Source organism: Myodes glareolus, chromosome 6 (assembly GCF_982192425.1).
Source record: "Myodes glareolus chromosome 6, mMyoGla1.1, whole genome shotgun sequence".
Lineage (NCBI taxonomy): Eukaryota > Metazoa > Chordata > Mammalia > Rodentia > Cricetidae > Myodes > Myodes glareolus.
The window spans coordinates 112,731,261-112,750,068 of NC_142031.1; the positions used below are offsets into that span (position 1 = coordinate 112,731,261).

At 44.1% G+C, this 18,808-nt stretch overlaps 1 pseudogene; it reads right to left on the reverse strand.

The window, feature by feature from the left end:
• Positions 1 to 10,957: 10,957 nt before the first annotated feature.
• On the reverse strand, positions 10,958 to 18,544 carry LOC125404287 (growth/differentiation factor 9 pseudogene; annotated as a pseudogene).
• Between the last annotated feature and the right edge of the window lie 264 nt (positions 18,545 to 18,808).

Genomic DNA, 18,808 nt, shown 5'->3' on the forward strand with positions numbered 1-18,808 from the left:
CAGCTGCTGAGAAACACTGGGCTGTAAAAGGCACCGCAGAATTAAACCAGCCTAGGTCCTCTAGAGATGGCTTAACTTTAAAATGGAATTCAAAAATTGTACTGTGTTCAAGAAGTTCTGTTTTTGTTTCCACAGGAGATGAAAGGCTGTGGATTCATTCAAGGTTAACAGAGATTAGGTTTGATTGGAAAAAAAACCCCTGGAAGTCTTGGCTATAGACATAAAGAAACAAAGCAAGAAAAACTACAAGACAAGTACCATATATACTGATCCCTAGCCATGGGAACCACTCTGAGACTGGACAACAAATGTTATAACTAGTTTTCACAGAACTTGGCCATTATCTTAAATTTCTCAGGCCCCCTAAAGATGCCATCACCCCAAGACAACAGGAAGCAGTCTAGAGAATACAATATCTACATTCCCAAGAAGTGGGGTAGGTGGTTTTTTGGTCATTCATTGGATTGTGGATGTTTGTCATCATTTAAGGAGAATATAGAAATTTAGGATAAAAAGACACCATTAATCTCAAATATTTTATGTTGGTATAGATTTTGGTATATTGATACAAATTTAAAGTTATTTTTGTTATACCATATGTATGTTTCTACTCTTGTTTGGGGTATTGTGCTTATGCTCATTAAAAATGTAATGTGCAATTAAGTATTGCAGTTTAGTAGTTAGTCATCTATAATAATCAAACTTGTAGTCATATTCAATAGGTTTTGAAGGTTAAACAGATATATTTTAGATAGAAGTTGATCTTCAAATGCTTTAGAGACCTACAGGATATGGCATTTAATGTTTAATAACCTAAGGTTTTTCTTGATAGTGAGACACATATGGTCCTGGCAGCACCAATCTAATTCATAAAAGGATGATGGGCATCAAAGAAACTCTATATGGAGGTTGCTTTAATTATGGCAAAGCTAGCCATCTGGGCAAGAAACTTTTCTTGCCTCAACTGCTGTCAGTAAACAACTAGACTTGTAAGAGTAGACCAGACTTGCAAGACACAAAGGAAAGCAACTGCCAAACTTTGCCAAGACAAGAAGAGGCAGTTCTTCAAAATTCCTGCTTCATAGAAAAGTCTGACAGATATTCTATGCCTGTAGGCCAAAGATTGATGCCCTAATATTTCAGAGGAAACTTTAGTGGCTGTCCAGACATCTAGATGTTTCTGTTGTTTCTATAGTTTTGGAAGTGGCTTGCAATGCACTTCCTGATTACTCAGGTAATATTATATCCTTCTGAGACCTTTGATGCAGTTGAAGACTAGATAGTTATAGTTACAGTTTTCCTTAATCATGATAGAAGGTAAATTAGGTACAAAAGTTTGGACTCACCAAAATAGGATAAATAATGGAGTATTTTCTTTGTATGCCAAATACAAATAGAATGGATATTGTTAATATAATTCTTATCTGATAATTATTCTTAAATAAATTTATTGCATATAGTTTTACTATGTTACAGTTAAAACCTTTTTAGACAAAAGGGGAAAATGTTGTGGAATAGAATATTTGTTTAACTATGTAAAGATGTGTGGCATTTGTTTATGCTGCATTTGTTTAACTATATACAGATGTGTTTCTGTTTTGTGTTGCCTGCCTAAGGCACCTGATTGATCTAATAAAAAGACGAATGGCCTGGGAGCTGAAAAGAGGGCTCAGGGGTTGAGAGCACTGGATACTCTTCCAGAGGACTGGGTCCAATTCCCAACACCCACATGGCAGCTCACAACTGTCTGTAATCCAATTTCAGGGGACCTGATACCCTCACAAGGACATACATGCATGCAAAACACCAATGCACATAAAAATAAATTTAAGAAATGCTGAGCAGCCAATAGCTAGGCAGAGGAGGAAGAGGCAGGCTGGCAGGCAGAAAGAAAGGGGAACCAGCCAGCCAACCAGGATGGAGGAAGGAGAAAAGCAGGATGGACAACATATAGATGAGGTAAACAAGCCTTGAGGAAGCACATAGATGGATAGAAATGGGTTAACTTAAAGTTTAAAAGAACTAGCTAGAAACAACCTAAGCTAAGGTCAAGATTCATAATTAATAATAAGTCTCTGTGTCACGATTTGGGAGTTGTCAGTCCAAGAAAGCCTGCTACAGTGTTCACACTTAAAGCTATACAGAAGCTCCAAGATCTTCTCCCCTCTCCTCCCCTCATTCTTCATCCTCCCCCATCACCCCTGTTCAGCAGGCTCAGGTCTCCTGAGAGGTACAGACAAATTAATTTGAGTGTTTTCAGAGGACACAGAGCAGAACAACTCCTTTTGTAGCATCAATTCTAATTGTTCTTAATAATAAAAACCCAGAATCAGATGTAGGGGTTAATGCTAAAAGATCAGAGAAGCAGAGCAGCCAGACACTAGAAAGTTCTTACCTCTACCAATGCTCAGACCAAAAGGGGTGATCCTGTCTCTACAAATACTCAAACTGAAGCTCTTTCTACAAAACCTCAGACAGTATCTGTCTCTATGAATCCCCAGACTGCCATCTCAGTCTGAATACTATGACAGCATCTGAGCTTCTATCTCTTCCCATTTTACATCCCTCTCTCTGCCCAGCCATATTCCTCCTGTCTTCACCTCTCTAGTGCTGGGATTGAAGGCATCCTAAGTGCTAGGATTACCTTTGTGTGAGCTCTGTTTTTCTTTTAGACAGATTCAATCTCCTGTAGCCCAGAGTGGCCTTGAACTCACAGAGATCTGTCTGACTCTCTCCTGAGTCCTGGGATTAAAGGTGTGTGCCTGGCCTCTATGGCTAACTACTTGCTTATCTCTACACTGTTATTCAGACAAGCTTTATTTGTTACACCACAAGCAAAATATCGCTATAACCTTTCTTTAGATTTCTTTCTTTATCTATTTCTTTATGCCCCCTGCCCTATAAGCTAAAGCATCACCAGTAACTCAGAAGGAAACACTATTGGGAGGTTAAGTTGTGATGAGTTCAGAATAGGTCCTGATACTGTATCTATGACTTGTCCTTAGGAGAAGGAAATTTGGGCACAGAGAGAGAATGCTGTGGGAACATGGAGATGAAATGTGTATTCTTGACTTTGGACTTCTTGTCTCCAGGCTGAATGAAAACAAATGTGTTGTGCTTGCTCCACCTGGGCTGGAGCATTTTGTTTTAGTAGCCTACAAACAAATATATCTCCAACCCAGAGGCCAGTTTTGTTCTGACCCATACAGTCAGTAGTCCCTAAAAGAGGCATTGATCTGGGGGCTGGAGAGATAGCTCAGTGGTTAAGAGCACCTGCTCTTCTTGTATTGAATTCCCAGCACCCTTATGACAGCTCAAAACTGTAACTCCAGTTTCGAGGGGTTTTATCCCTTCTTCTGACTGCCTTAGACACCAGGCAAGCTTGTGGTATATATACAAAACAATAATAGTCATAGAATAAAATGAATTACTTTTAAAAACATTATTTTTTTTAAAAAAAGAGGCTTTGATCTGGTTGGAGAGATAGTTCAGCTGTTAAAGGTTAGGCTCACAACCAAATTATAGGAAAACACAGTAAACTCTTCCTTGTAGCACCCTGGCAGCTAATGCAGGAGATGGCCCTTCAGGAACTACAAGGCAACCCGAAATAGCAAAGGCTGATTAGGGAGAACGACAGCTAGGAACAGGGCTCTAAAGAACAGAAGAACAGGGGCCTGCTGCTCAGTGGCAGAGCATATGCACCAGGCCCTGGGTTTCCCAGCACTGCCCAACCCCCTCCAGGAGAAGATCGGCAGCCCAGGGAGGCCAATAACTCAAGGGGAGAAAGCGATTTGTCAGGAAACTTCTGTGACCTAAGAAATGGGGGGGGGGGAAACTTGTGATGCCAGCTGGTGGTCTAAGCCAGGAGTACATGCTGGGCTGCCCGTCGACCTGCATGAGAAGTTGCCAGAAGGCACACTGTCCAGGCTTGCTGGATGAACACCTGTGGGTATCCCTCAAGCTGTTGGCTAGGTCGGGCCGAACCAGTGCAGCAGTGTTCCCTCAAAATTAAGAATTGTAAAAACAAAACAAAACAACCCAAAAAACTGGGACTCACAGTCTGATCTGCTGTGGCAAGTTTCCTGGCTTCCTGCCATCCCTTCAGCAAACACCGCTGTGGAGAAGGCGGAGGCAGGCTGAGAGCTGCTCCCTCCCCGGTTCTGACCCAGACTGTATAAAGCCATTTCTCTGCTTTCTATATCTTACACTGATTTCTCTTGATGCAGCTGGATGGCTGGTCAGACCTTTGGGGGCAGGGATTAAGGGACACCACAACCACAGGGTTTTTGCTCTTTTACTGTCCCTGAACAAAAGGGGAGAATGGAGGACGTCTCTGTAGCTTTGCTTGGGGACTTTCCTTCTTTCTCTATGAGCCAACAGGGATGGCCCTTTGCGGTTTGTGGTAAAATAAAGGGAAAATGGGCTCATCGTTTCTAAAACACTCAAAGTCTGTTTCCCAAGTGTTTATCTTATCAATGGGCATGCAAGCACCCTCTTCTGTGCACACGTGCTCACTCATGTGTGTGAATGAGTGTTTTTAACCAATTTGGGCATTCTCTATTGAACCTATTTGGAGTAGTGCTTGAACTCTTGAAAAATGAAGTGTGGATTATTTGTGCTTTGTGTTGTTGCCTCCAGTCCAAGGCATCCAAGGGTACTGGAAATGCAGCAGCTTCAGAGAAGTCTCTGTGATCGGCACGAGGAGGAACCCTAATCCTACTTTGGGATTCCCTAGAGAAATCATGATGCAGCATGCTGTGTGACTGAGAGAGTACACCTATGTGACGTGATTGCTTTTTAGAAGTGTCTGACTGTGGTGCCTACAGATTTTTTTTTTTTAAAACTCTTTGAGTTCAAACATTTTTTTTCCTCCTAAAGGATTCACCTTTTTAGGTAGGGGTAGGCTGAGGCTGCTTGTTCATTCCTAGACATCCACACATGAATAATCACACAGAAATTGTATTAATTACAACACTGTTTGGCCTATTAGCTCAGGCTTCTCATTAACTAACTCTTACATCTTAAATTAACCCATTCCTATTATTTTATATTTTACCATGAGGCTTGTGGCTTACCGGTAAGGTTCTGGGGCATTTGTCTCCGTTGGCAGCTACATGGCATCTCTTTGTGCCTACTTTATATCTCTGTTCGGATTTCCCGCCTGGCTTTACTCTACTAAGCCATTGACCGAAACAGCTTCTTTAATAGCCAATGGTAATAAAACATATTCACAGCATACAGAGGGAAATCCCACATCAGGAAGGCACACTCAAATTTATGAATTTATAATATAAGATGTAATTAGCATATCTCATCTATATGACATGTCAATTTAGTGTACCTCTTTGTTTTGTGTGATTGGAAGTTTTGACTCTCAATCTGTTATTTTTTTCTCTGCTAAGACAATCTGTTATTCAGTCACTGTTACCTAGCCAGGCTGGAATGAAAGCATCCAAAGAATTAAAAACCTGTTTGACACTGGAAAAATGAAGATAAAAGTTTTGGGGCTTTGAATAAAAAGTAACAATACAAAAATGTCTGGTTTTGTTGTTTGTCTTATTTCTAAGCCAAGCTACTTCCGCATAAAATTTTTGTTTTAGTTAAGTATTAAAGTTCAGTCATAAATCCAGGTGGCTTCAACTTGTTCCCATTTGTCATAGATACAATTTAGATTTATCTGCTCGATTTTAGACTGATAACTTTATTACTATGTTTGTTACTATGTCTTATGACTAAAATTTGAACTAAAGAAAATCTCTGACAAGTGGATTAACTTAAATTTGTTGGTAAATAAATTAAAGATATTTCAACACCTGTCAAAAGAAAATTAGTTAAATATAAAATAAAAAAATCATAAATATATATTAGAAATAAAACTTCTGAGTCACTTAAAATACATCAAATAATGAATTGGCACTTGCTGAGTATGAGCTCTGGTCTCACACGTCTTAAAATCCAAGAGATGACAGGTCTACTGTGCTGCGCATGTTGCTAGGATATCAAGATACTTGATGGCAGGCCATCAAGAACCAGCTCTGATCTTGGTAAGGGTTTGCGAACAATGATTTACTACAGATCCCACAGGGATAATGTATACCTAGAAATAAAGGCTTCCCTTAAAGATCACTTTCATCAGGCGGGCAGTGGTGGCACACACCTGTAATTCCAACACTGGGGAAGCAGGGGCAGGTGGATCTCTGTGAGTTCAAGGCCAGCCTGGACTATGGAGGGAGTTCCAGGACAGCCAGGGTTACACAGAGAAACCCTGTCTGGAAAAACCATCACTTTTATCTAATACAAGCTAAAGCAATGAAGTTTTAAAAATTATTGAGTGATGTTTGTCATTTCCAACTATTCTATGGAAATTTAATAATTATACAAAAGGCAATTCATTCCAATTTAAGCTGTAAGATAGTCATCATCTACTTTACATAGTAGTTGGTTTTAGAAAAATGTCTTTCAGTTTTTCTGTAAAGGACCATTAAAGACTATTCTAAACTATTCTAAGTAGAGTTAATAACTGAACTAAACTGGCTAGTTAATGAAGTAGGTTCCTGAAGGCAGTAGCCAAAGGAACCCAGAAAGACTTGCGATGAGGGGCTCACTTCTTGGCAGAAGGCTGATGTTTCCCTGGGATCTGCCTGCCCCCGCACAGCACTGGTGTTACAGTCTCCTCGCCCCATACAGTGTCTGTGTGCAGGTGCGAGCGATCTGAACTCAGGTAAGCAGGCTGTGCTGCAGGCATTGTGTCCACTGAACCGTTCTCCAGAGCAAGCGGAAGACTTTCTCACATTCTGCCGGATGCCCCTTCATGCTAACAGACCCTGTCAATGGTTTTGAGGAACCTTTATCACAACAACACTGCTGTCCATGCTAGAACTTAGAACTGGCTCCATGGGACACATGGCCAGTTACTCAGGGTTGAAACTTCCTCCTGACATCTACTCTCAAGGACATAGCCACTGGATGCTGGAAAAAAAGGATAGGGGACAAAGTCTCTGTCCTCTGGGGTCAGGGCAGTAGGGTAGTACCAAGGCCACTCTACTGACAGTGACCCTGCAGGGCAGGTCCTTGGTGAACAGCCCTCTCTTGCCTTCACCTGTGCAGGCATCTGTGCACGCATAAAGCCTGGGCCTTCTTGGGTAGAGGCTAGGAAAGGAGACAATAACTGAGGGAAAGAGAAAGAGGGAGGGCCTGAGACCAGGTCTCCAGTGCCTGTACTGTGTTTGAGAGGTGGAGGACGCCAGGCACATAGAAGATGTCACAGCTGGTATTTCTACCCCGTTTCACCTGTCAGCACAGAAAGAGAGAGAGAGACGAGAGAGCGGCCCATAGGACCAAGTCCAGAGAAAATTTTCCAAAGCTCCCGGGACAAATAGCAGAGCCTAGCTGGGCCCTCTGTGTGAGAATTATCACCCACTTCAGCAGAAGCCACTGTCAGGGGCAACTGTGGCTCGGACAGCGCTGCTTTGAATTTAAAACTGATTTTTACCCCCTAAGAAACAAGAAGAAAAGCAGGTGCTTCGCACTCCTCTGCATTACAGATCAGGCTTCCAAGAGAATCAGCCATCCATCATTCATTACAGCCTGATCCTAGCAACAGAGTCATAGCAACAGGAGCTGAAGCAGAGCTGCTCTGCCCACCAGGGAGAGGACAGGGAAGCTTAAGGTGTGTGGCTCCTGACTCCTCACAGGGGCTGGCAAAGTTCATGGGGGTTACATAGGAAGATGGGGGCAGAAAGTGAAGGTAGGGGTGAGGATCCTGGGATGATGGTGCAGGAGGAGGGAGAGTGGGGGAGAGGTGTTCGGGGATGAAAGGAAGGGCATGTGAGCTCCAGCTGCATACACTCCAGGTAAGGTAGGAGGACAGTAGTGTTTATAAAGAACCCTGCCAGCTGCCATGCTGCCTGGTGCTCATCAGCACAGTGTGCAAATGGAGTCATTAGAATGCCATATCATTGTCAAGTGTTGCAAAAATCACATGACTTCTGAAGAATGCCCAACTGCAGTGTGAGGTGAAGTCCATGGGCACTGGAGGGGTCACCGTGGAAGCCATCTGGTATGGGATGTCGAGGGGTGCTCTAGACAGGCCTGGTTGTCTTAGTTAGGATTTCTGTTGTTGTGAAGAAAAACCATGACCATGGCAACTCATTTAAGAGGTGGTGGCTTACAATTTCAGAGTTCAGTCCACTACCATCATGGCGGGGAGTGAGGCAGCATGCAGGCAGATATGGAGCTTGGCCTCTTCCTAGAGGGCATCAGGAAGTCAACTGGCTGTCACACTGAGGGAAACTTGAGAGACAGAGACCTCGGAATCCACCCCACAGAGACACACTTCCTCCAACAAGGTCATACATTCTAATAGTGCCACTCCCTTTGGGGGCCATTTTCTTTCAAACCACCACTCTGGTGTTTGACCCCTCACTACCAAATGTAGTTCACTTGACTCTGACCACTTAATCTTGGGGTCTGTGGCCCTATGAAGAGAACGTGCTTCTTTCATATTTGACAGTTTGAGGACACTGGGGGAGCCCCCGGAAACTTGCAAAGCAATGTGGGAAACACAACTGGGGTTCTTTATAGGGGATACCACTGGAGCCACTGAAACCCACGGGCTGTGTGTAAGTGACTATCAGAGCCACTGAAACCTGAGCAGCCATGTGGAGGTCACCCCCAGAGACACAGAAACCCTCAAAGCTGCCAGTTCTGGATCAGTAGAGAGTGTGACCCCTGTCATGTGGATGCTTTGACTCAAACTTGGACAGCCAGTGTTCTTAACTGCTAAGCCATCTCTCGGGCTCCCAGGCCTTGTTTCTAAGAGCTTTTTTTTCCCCCTTAGAAATGATCGTTGTCACAGCAGCCATCACATGGTCCCCAACCTTCTGTTGATGGAGCCAGGCTACATGTGCAGCAAGCTGCCCACCCAGTTCTCTAGGAAGCATAGCCACCCAGGACACAACAGTGGCCTCCAGGCAGCTGACACCAGCTCAGAGCCTCCAAGCATCACATGGCTCCATCACCTTTAGCTTGAGGTGGTTCATATGACTTGTGGACTCTGGGCAAAGCAGTGATGGTATCTGTGTCAGGTGAAGGGAATGTCACCTTGCTAGTTGGTGTGCCTTACATTCCCAGACTTCCCAGGATAACTCAGCTGTGACCTTCTGAGCGCATGCTGGCTACTGGCTCTGATCTAGAACAAAGAGCTCTTTGGTCTGCCCTGTGTCTGCCAAGATGTCGAGTGGACACAAGCCTTCACATTGCCTCCACAGTCAAGCAAGGATGAGAATGTCTTGGGATACTCTGGAACTCACTGCTCTGTGCTGAACTTCTGGCTTGAAGATTCTCAGGACCTTGGAAAGCCCCAAGAACAAAACTATAAAGCTTGGCAACCCTTCCTCACCCTGTATCCCCAAAGCCACCAGGCACTCTGGCCAACACAATGCTTCCAGTCAGACCAGCGTAGGGGAGACTCCTCCCCTCCCCCTCGACATCTGCAAAACCATCTCTTCTGAACAGCCACTTTCAACAATAGCTTGATTTCAGAACTGCCCATATTCTGCAGAATTCACGTGGCCCCTTCAAAGGCCCCAGGCTCAGCACACAGACACAGATGTGAACACTGCTGACCATTGCCCGAAGTGGGGTAGGGAGAGTATCAGGAACATCAGCAAAGTAAGAACAGGATCATCTGTGACCTTGTATTAAAATGACCCAATGACCTCATGTGGGCATGCAGACACTGACTTGAAGGCTGTTCAGGAGGCGACTCCTGTATTCCCTCATTAGCTGAATCCTCTTCTGAAGCCCCCAAGAATTGACCCCTGGATGCTCAGGAGCCACTAACACCACAGACACAGCCAGTATCCTTGCTGTCTACCTGGTTCCATAAAAGTCAACAGCAGAAATCCAAACAGATCTGCTGTTTTAAAGTTCCATGTATTCCTCCGTGCCGTGATATGTGTTCCCCTAAAAAGGAAGCCACGGTGGAAACAGGAGCACAGTCCCCAGTTGGCTACCTGTCAAGCTCACCTTGGCAGAGGACAGCAACATACTTCGTGGGTGAAATACAGAAACTATAACCTCTCAAAGACAATCAGGAGCCCTGGATGCCCAAAGCTGCTCATGGCCTGGCAAGATGCCCTCGGGGGGAAAAGTATCTGCCCAAAAGCCTGACGACCTGAGTGCAATTCCAGGAACCCACAGTGGAAGGAAGGAACTGACCCCCAGAGTTGTCTTCAGACCCCACCTCAATACACAAAATAATAATAAAAACAACCATTAAAATTGTTCCCTGTGGAACTGCTCATCGGCTGGCTAGGAGCAGCTTGATGGCACAGGGCTACTAACGCCCTGTCTGGGTTGTGACCCTGGGACAAAGCCACCTACAACAAGGCTCTGTGGCTCCAGCATGCAGCAGGGTGGGGAGTGGAGGAACAAGCCATCTCCATCCTTTCCCCTAAGCTTCCTGCCTAGCTGGAGCACTATGAGTACCTGTCATGATACTCTTTTCTGTGTATGCCTGAGTGGTTTCTTTTCCTGTTTCAACTGCTTAAGAACTACCCTGTTACTTTTGCTGTGCTGCCCAGGTGAGGTGCAGGCCCCTTGAGTACTGCAGTTGGTGGTGTAGGGCCAGTCCTCCCTTGTGCTGCAGCCAGTGAGACACAGGACCAACTCTGTGCAGCCCACCCTTACTGTCCTCAGTGGTAATAGGAGCCACAGATACCAGCACAGTCAGAGGATACAGCAGGGCATGGACCCAAACATGGCCCTTCTCAGCGTCGCAGGGCCAGAAGACCCCGTGGCCCTACGTGGTAGTACAGGCAACTCAGTTCTGCATGACCTGAGCAGTAGCACGGACATTAGGAAATAACATAGCAGTCAGACCTCGTTTGTCTTCATGGCTCTCGGTGGCAACACGGCCATGAATACCAACACGGATCCTGACCGTGGCCTGACCTCATTCCAAGTCATATTTCTTGTCAGCAGCATGGGTCAGGATGTCATGATGGCTCTGCTTGGCAGTGCAGGATCCTGAGATTAGGAGGGACCCAGCAACTGTGTGATCCTCGAACACCAACATGGTCTCAGGTGGCAGCCCAGATCGGGGCATCTGCACTGCCCTTGATGGCAACAGCAGCTTCAGACATCAGCACAGATCCTTGCTGTAGCTGGGCAAGAAACCCAGACATGGTCCCTCCCACAGCTTGGCCACTATAACACTGTTGCCCTGGCCTCTGCAGTCTGCATGACCCCATCAGTTGCATGGTCATTAGACACTAACCCTGCCACAGGCGATGGGTTCAGATCCTGAGCTTCTGTGTGAACTTTAGTGACAATAAGGCCATGAACATCAATACAAACCCAAGCTGCAGTATCACCACAGACCCAGACATGGTCCCTGGCATCAGCCTGGGCCTGGATGCTTTCATGGCTCTAGCTGGCATCTCAAGTCACCCAGATTGACAATGGCCCTAGCAGCAGCATGGCAGAATCACACACATGACCCTCAAACACAACACAGGCTCAGATGTTAGCCCAGACAATGGGTCTCTGCATGCCCCTCCTTGGCAACAGGAGCCCCTGACAGCAACACAGATCCTTGATGATGCGCGTGCAGTGTCCTTCCCTATCTCTTCTGATTAGTTTTGGTTTGAAGTCTCCTAAGTCAGTTACTAGAATAGTTACACCAGCTTTCTTCTTAGGTCAAATAAAATATCATTTTCCAAGATCTCCTGAGTAAATTGGGAGCATGGAGATCATGGAAAGGGTTAGAAGGGGAGGGGAGATGGAGGAGAGTGGAGAAAAATATATAGCTAAAAAAACAATTAAAAAAAGAATATCATTTTCCATCCATTTACCTGAGGTGATGACAGTCCTTAAAGTAAGGTGTGATTGTAGGATGCAGGAGAAGGATGGGTCCTGTTTTTAAGCAGTTTGTTAGTCTGTGTCTCTTCATTGGGGAATTGAGACCATTGAGGTTGAGAGAAAATCAGTGAGCAGCGTTGTTGATTCCTGTTCTTTTTAGTTGTGGGAACATGTTTCCCTGCTTGTGATTTATTGGTGAGGTTTCTTATTCCTTTTGCTTTCGTGGGTGTTGTTAGCCTCTTCAGGTTTCCTGTTGGCACCTTCTGTGTTGGCTGTTTTTAGATTCCTATAGCTTAAACTTGTTTTTATGTTGGATTTTTCCCATCTATTGTATTAGAAAAGTTTTTTAGGTATGGCAATCTGACTTAAATTATGTTCTCTCTGAGTTTTTGGAGCATCTGTCCAGGTCCTTCTGGCTTTCAGAGTCTCCACTGTGCTGTCAAGTGTTATCTGACAGGTCTGTCTTCATACTTTATCTTGTGTTCTTCTCTCCCAGCTTTCTGTATTCTTTCTTTGTTCTCTACATTTACTGCTTTATTTAATATTTGTCATGGGGAATTTCTTTTCTGGTCCTGTATCTTTGGTGTTCTGTATGTTTCTTGTTCCTTGGTAGGCATCGATCCAAATGATAGGGAAAATTTCTTCTCTGATTTTTGTGGAAAATATTTTCTGTGCCATTGACCTGCGATTTTTCTCTTTCCTCTATTCCTAGTATTCTCAGATTTCCTCTTTTCAGAGTGTCCCAGATTTCATGGATGTTTTGTGCCCAGATTTTATAGATATAACATTTTCTTTGACTAAGGTATCCATTACTTCTTTCTTATCTTCGGTATCTGTGATTCTCTCTCCCATAACTTCTATTTTCTTGGTGAACCTTAACTCTACAGTTCCTGTTTGATTTCCTAAATATATAATTTCCATTTTTCCCTGATTTGAGTTTTCTTTACTAATTTTATTTCCACTTTCAAGTCTTGAATTGCTTAATTCATTTCCTTCCATGGATTGTGTGTGTTTTCATAGATTTGTTTAAGGTATTAATTCATTTTTTTCTTAAGGATCTCTAGTATATTTATAGTCTATTTAAAGATTCATGTCTTGTGTTTGTTAAATTTCTTAGGGTCTACTCTAGTACTGTTGCTGCCCTCTAGTGGACAGATCTTGTTTTGGCTGTTATTGAATGTGTTTTCACATTGGCATCTGGGTTTGGGATGATTCATTTTATTGCTACTGTTACTTTCTTTTGTCTTTGTAAGGTGTGTTTCGTATATACCTTGGTTTGTGTTGCCTGTTCTGGTTCTTAGGTGGGTGTGTTGCCTGTGTGTTTCCAGGTAGGTTATTGTTTTGGGATCCTGCAAGAAAAGGCCATGGGTCTTCTAACTAGAATGTACTTCATGGAATTGGGAGCTGACACTTAGAATTGGGGATAGGCTTGAAGGCAGAGATTTTCAGGGTATCCCCAGGAGCTAGGAAAGCAGGATGTTCACTGCGTTATGCTTAGTCCTCTGGGAATGAGGACAGAGAGTAAGGAGGGGTTGCAACAGATAACTGTTACAGAGCTGGACATGAGACAGAAGTGTAGTGCCACGTATTCAATCCTTTATATACCTAACTGCAGCACAATGGAAATCCCCCAGGCAGGTGGGAAATTACCACGCCCAAAATGGAGTAAACAATGACCTTATAACTAACCACCGGGGGCAGAGGGAGCACAGGAACAAACAGGATGTTCAGCCTGAAATTACAAGATGTCAGGCCAGAAACTAGCTTCAAGATGAAACCCAGGAGGAGGGGTAGATAGTGGGCCCTATACTGAAGCACTGGATTTGGAGGAGAGGAGGGACGGTGAAGGTCTCAAGTTTGCCTGCCTGCTTCTCTGGCCTACTTGCTTCTCTGGCAGGCTGTGCTGGCAGGTCCCAGGGAATGTCTGCTGGTGTTATGGCCTGGGTCAATGCCATGATTGGAGAGGAAGATTGGAGGGGAAGATCTGCATCTGGCGATGGGGGCAGAGAGGAAGCAGAGGCTTCAGCAGGTGGTGTGCTACAGAGCTGGGTGTGAGCCTGGGTCCTTGGATTTAAGGAGAGAGAGTTGAGGATCTGCAGTTAGCCTACCAGCTTCTCTGGCAGTTTCTACCTGGTTTCTTCAGTTCCTGTGAGGCCAATATGCTGTGTGAATAGCTTGGTGTCTCTAAGAGTAGAGGATCACTGACGGATGTTTCTCAGTTATAGCTTCACCTACTTCTCCCCTGATCTCATCTGGAAGGATGGGTAGCAAAACTTGAAGAGCCAGACAAGGATAGCATTAGTAGGGAAAGCAGACAACACTGAAGGAGAAGTGGTCTGTTGTGTTCAGTATAAAACACAAGGCAAAGGATGCGTGCTGTGGGGGAATCTTAGGAGAGATTAAATGCTTCTAACTCATTTTCTTGCAGGAGACATGGACTCACTGGAGAATTTCAGCAGCTTTAGATCCCTGAAAACCCATTTCTACCCACCACCCGGAAAGGGCATCCACGTGAAAGGAGGCAGGAGAGCATGGAAGCACAATGCAGGGAAAGGGGTGTGAGCTGAAGCTATGGAAATGTTGACGAGAGTGGTAAGAGCCATGCTGGGGACTTGGGGACCAAGTGCAGGGAGAGTCCAGCAATGCAGGAGCTTTTGCTTGCTTATCCCGGGACCTTGTCTTCCTTTCCGTGTTCTTAATGGACCGCAGCAGTGGACTTGGGCAGCGCTGTTCTCGGATATCTGATTATATTTCTTATTGATGTAGGAGCGCTGACTGAGTACACACAGTCTGCATAGAAGGAGCTGGTGTGTAGCTGGGAGAAAGGCTCTTGCCTTTGGTGCTTTCTGCTGCCCAAAGCTATTAATGTTTTCAGGAATTAGGATACTGAAATGGTAATTTAGGAGTTGATGTCTTTAAACATTCTATAGGCTCTGTTCTACTCCCAAATTTTATTTCTTTGGAGACTGAGACCCCCTCCTCATGAAAGTCAGGTTCTTGTACCAGTAATATCAGCTTCACCTGGGAATTTGTTACACATGTGACATCTAACTTGCATACCACACCTTAAGAATCAGAATCTCTGGACATCAAGTCTACCAGTCTGTTTCAACAAGCCTGTTAAAGACTCTGGCGAATATTAAAGTATAAATGGAAACTGTATTTTTATTTCTTGGCCACTCAGACCCAAGTAATCATAGAGAAAGTATATTAACTGCAGCACTGTTGGCCAATGGCTTAGGCATATTTCTAGCTAACTCTTACACCCTTTTTCCTTTTTTTTTATTTCTCGAGACAGGGTTTCTTTTTTTTTTTAAGATTTATTTATTTATTATGTATACAACATTCCTTCCATGTATGCTTGCATGCCAGAAGAGGGCACCAGAACTCATTATAGATGACTGTGAGCCACCATGTGGTTGCTGGGAATTGAACTCAGGACCTCTGGAAGAGTGGTCAGTGCTCTTAACCTCTGAGCCATCTCTCCAGCCCCTGAGGCAGGGTTTCTCTGTAGCTTTGGAGCCTGTCCTGGAACTTGTTCTGTAGACCAGTCTGGCCTCGAACTCCCAAAGATTCACCTGCCTCTGCCTCCCAAATGCTGAGATTAAAGGCATGTACCACCACTGCCCATCTTAGCTCTTACATCTTAAATCAACCCATTTTTATTAATCTATGTATCACCACAAGGTTGGGCAACTACATGTCATCTTTCTGACTCCACCTTCTTTCTCTCTTTATCTTTGTTTGGACTTCCTGTATGGCTTTATTCTGCCCTGTCATAGGCCAAAGCAGCTTCTTTATTAACCAATGATAATAAAACATATTCACAGCATACAGAGGAGAATCCCACATCATTAAAGTACGTAGTTTTAGGGAGAGTTGTGAGAGGGTGGAGTTGGTAGTAAGGTGAGAAGTTCGTGTGTCCCCCGTACTGTGGGGTGCTATACATAATGCCCTAATAGTTTACTTTACAAATTTTGCTCTGCTTGCTTTTCTAATGTCCTAATCCTGTCCTGTAAAGGTCTTGTCATGGCTTCCTTTACTGTTGCTGTGACAAAACAGGGATCTAAACCAACTCAAGTGAGGAAAGGGTTTTTCATCTCACAACTTTCAGGACATGATCCACCAGAGTGGGAATTCAGGGCAGGAACCCTGGAGGAAAGCAGCATCCTGGCTTGCTCAGCTTGCTTTATTTATACAGTGCAGGACTACTTCCCCAAGGTCAGCACAGCACACAGTGGGCGGGGCCCTCCCAGATTAGTAATCAATGAAGACAACATCCCCACAAACAATCTGGTCTGAGCTCCCAAGGTCCAGTTGAAGAGTGGAAGGAGTGAAAATATGAGAAAGGAGATCAAGACCATGAGGGGTTCACCCACGGACATAGTTTGCCTGAGCTCAGGGAAGCTCACCAACTCCAACTGGACTGGGAGTGAACTAGCATGGGAACAAACAAGTCCCTCTGAAGGGGGTTGACAGTTGGGGCAGACTGAGGGGGCACTGATAGTGACACTGGGATTTGTCTCTACTGCATGTACTGGCTTCTTGGGATTCTATTCTCTTTGAATGTATACCTTGCTCAATCTAGATGTAGTAGTGAGGGCCTTGGACTTCCACAGGGTGGGGTGCATTGCCCTCCCTTAGGATTGGAGGGAATGGGGTGGAAGGGTCTCTGGAGGGAGCGGAAGGGGAGTGGGAGGAGGGAAGGGAGTGGAAATTTGGATTGTTTTTTTTTAAGTAATAAAAAAAAAAATTAAAATGTCCTTCTGTGGATTTTTCCTTATAATGACTATGTAGTATTCTTCCTTATTTCTTTTATTTTCTCAAATAAAAAATAAATATTGTTTTATTTGTTTAATTATTTTATTTTATTAAATAATGTTTTCAAATAAAAAATAAATATTGTTTTATTTGTTTAATTATTTTATTTTATTAAATAATGTTTTAGGTTGAAAGCTATTTTTGTTAGGTATTAAATTGTTTTCACCTGCGTGGTTCTTCAGTCCATTTAGCTGTAACATCTTTTTCTAACCCTGAGGTAATGTCTCTCTTTGATATTAATGCGTGATTCTTGGACGCCATAAGAAGATGGATCTAGTTTTCTCATTAATTCTTTTAGTGTGTTTCTTTTTATTGGGGAAATGAGGCCACGGATATTGGGAAATATCAATAAATAATGAATACTGATCCACATTTTTTGATGTTGTTGTTGTTGTTGTGTGTGTGTGTATTTGTGTTTCTTTCCCTTTTATTTTGGTGGTTTAGAATTAGTGGTTTTTTGTGGTTTTAAGGTTGTCTTTTTCCCCCCTTAGGTTCCAGTTTCCCTTCTAGCACCTCTGTAGATCTAGATAATCTATATAACCATATTTAAATTTAATATTTAAATGAAACTTCTAATTTTGCCATCTTTTGTTTGAAGTTTTTGGGTACAGTAGTGTGGATTGGCATCTGTGATATCCTAGGGTCTTCAGCACATCTGTCTAGGACTTTCTGGCTTTTCCAGCCTCCACTGTGAACTCAGGTGTAACTCTAATGGCTCTGCCTTTACATGGTACCTGGTCTTTCCCATGTCACTGTTAATATTCTTGTTCTGTCTTTTAGTGTTTGATTATTGTGCGCAGAGGAGACTTTCATTTCTGATCCAATTGGCTGACATTCTGAACACTTCTTGTACCTTTAGAGTTATCTCCTTTACATTAGGAAATTTTCTTCTATGATTTTAAGATGCCTTCCTCCTTTTACTTGTTTTTAGAGTTGGTCTTTTCATGGTGTCAAGACTCCTGGAAGTTTTGTGTCAGGAAATTTTTAGATTTTACCTTTCTTTGGCCAATGTCTCCTTATTTTTTCTATCTGATCCTCAATGCCTGATATTCTTTCTCTTAGTTATTCTGATGGTGAGGGTTGTCTTTGCAGTTACTGTTCAAATACCCACATTTTTCATTTCCAGAATTGCCTGTTTGGTTTTTTTTTTTCTTGAGGGGGGCGGTGGAGGCAGAGAAACTGAAGTATTCTCTGAGATTGATGGATGCTGTAAAATGTGACTTCTTGGCTTCCAAGTTGATGGTTTTCTGCCCTCAATGGTGCCAGGCAGATCTTTCGATCTTGGCAACCTCTTCTTTCACTGGATGGGCAGCCACACTGTGCTAGCCAGGATGCTGTGAAGGCCTCCAGATGGAGTGAGGGGAATGCCTTCAGTGATAGGCCTGCGCACTGGTGTCACTGAGATATAAGGTGAGCGAGGGAGGCACGGACAGAGGCATGTTAAACACACAGTCCTCAGGGCCTGGCCATTTGTAAACTTGACACACATGTGAATGCTTCTCTCGCTGGAGGCCACCAGAGTCTGGAGGAGGGAGGTCACATCCATCTGTGTTTCTTCAAGGCAGGTGAGTTTGGCACTCTTGGGGGAGCCTTGCCCGGAAGACATGGGCCCCTTTACCCCAAGGTCCCACACACAGGTCACAGTGGAGGAGGAAGCAGCCGAGTTGTTGAGAGGGTATAGCAAGACTGACTTGAGTAAGTGTTCCATGGCAGTCACATGATCCAGATTTAACCCCAGGAGTCTTGCCATCAGCAGGGGTCCTGTCATCAGCAGGGGTCCTGCCACCTGGCTGCCAGGAGCTCCTCCTTCTGAAGAGCCCAGCAGTGTTGCAGAGGTGACTTCTGCTGGATTTAGCATACAACCTATAGAGTTTTTTTCATGCAGTAGAATGCTCTGGAGTCAGGCTGCAGCTTAGGGGCCTCACCTCTCCTGTGAGACAGGACCTTAAAAAGGGAAGGCAAGACTGGAACTCTCTGTCCTATCTACAGGTAGCAGCAAGGACCGAGGATCTGCCTCAGACTCTGAAGCTGTACTGGCTCCAGTCTGGGATTCTCCCCTAGAAGCCAGAGAGCTGAGTCTATTAAGGAAACAGAGTAAGGCAAAACAGCAAAATCCAGACCT